Source organism: Cryptomeria japonica, unplaced genomic scaffold (genome assembly GCF_030272615.1).
Source record: "Cryptomeria japonica unplaced genomic scaffold, Sugi_1.0 HiC_scaffold_209, whole genome shotgun sequence".
Classification (NCBI taxonomy): Eukaryota; Viridiplantae; Streptophyta; class Pinopsida; order Cupressales; family Cupressaceae; genus Cryptomeria; species Cryptomeria japonica.
The window spans coordinates 123,687-125,000 of record NW_026729031.1 but is presented as its reverse complement, the minus strand read 5'-3'; positions in this window follow the sequence as shown (position 1 = coordinate 125,000).

Genomic DNA, 1,314 nt, shown 5'->3' with positions numbered 1-1,314 from the left:
GGGCACCCGGGAGTGCTTCGAAGTGTGCTCCAAGGTGCTGCGTGCACGTTGTCGGAGCCCGGTTTGCCCCGGGTGCGCACCTCGCGTGCACCTTCGTCGGGGTGGGCACCTTGGCTGGGTTTGCCCCGGCTGCGCTCCGAAGCGGGGTTATTGGAGCGCCGCCTCTTTTTTTGTCGGAGCGTTTGGTGGGGTTTCTCGCATTGGCTCTTCCGAGGCCCGGTTGCCACCCTGGCGCGCACGAAGTCGGAAGTAGGGTTAATTGCCCGGGTGCGCACCTTTGCCAGGGTGGGCACCTTACCTGGGCTGCGCACCAGGGCGGGCTCAAGATGGCACGCGCGTTCCGTTTTTTTCACTATCTTTCAAAACGGAAATTTTAAAATCTCCTTTTTTTTTTGCCTTTTCTGGAAATTAGTGAAGGCAGCGCATCAAAGGTGCGCACCTCGCTGCCCACCTTGGTGTGCTCTGAGGTGCGCACCCGGGAGCGCTACGAAGTGTGCTCCAAGGTGCGGCGTGCACGTTGTCGGAGCCCGGTTTGCCCCGGGTGCGCACCTCGCCTGCACCTTGGCCGGGGTGGGCACCTTGGCTGGGTTTGCCCAGGGTGCGCTCCGAAGCGGGGTTACTGGAGCGCCCCCTCTTTTTTTGTCAGAGCGTTTGGTGGGGTTTCTCGCATTGGCTCTTCCCAGGCCCGGTTGTTGGGTGCGCTCCCACCCTGGCGCGCGCGAAGTTGGAAGTTGGGTTAATTGCCCGGGCGCGCACCTTCGCCAGGGTGGGCACCTTGGTGCGCACACCTTGGCTGGGCTGCGCACCAGGGCGGGCTCAAGATGGCACCAGCATTCCCTTTTTCTCACTATCTTTCAAAACGGAAATTTTAAAATCTCGTTTTTTTTTTGCCTTTTATGGAAATTAGTGAAGGCATCGCATCAAAGGTGCGCACCTCGCTGCCCACCTTGGTGTGCTCCGAGGTGCCCACCACGGTGCGCAACGCCGGTGCGAACCCGGGAGCGCCCCGATGTGTGCTCCAAGGTGCGGCGTGCACGAAGTCGGACCCCGGTTTGCCCCGGGTGCGCACCTCGCGTGCACCTTGGTGCGCACACCTTGGCTGGGTTGCGCGGCCTGGTGGGCACCATGGTGCGCACCAAGGAGCGCTCCGAAGTGTGCTCCAAGGTGCGGCGTGCACGAAGTCGGAGCCCGGTTTGCCCCGGGTACGCACCTCGCGTGCACCTTCGCCGGGGTGGGCACCTCGGCTGGGTTGCGCGCCCTGGTGCGCACCAAGGAGCGCTCCGAAGTGTGCTCCAAGGTGCGGCGTGCACGAAG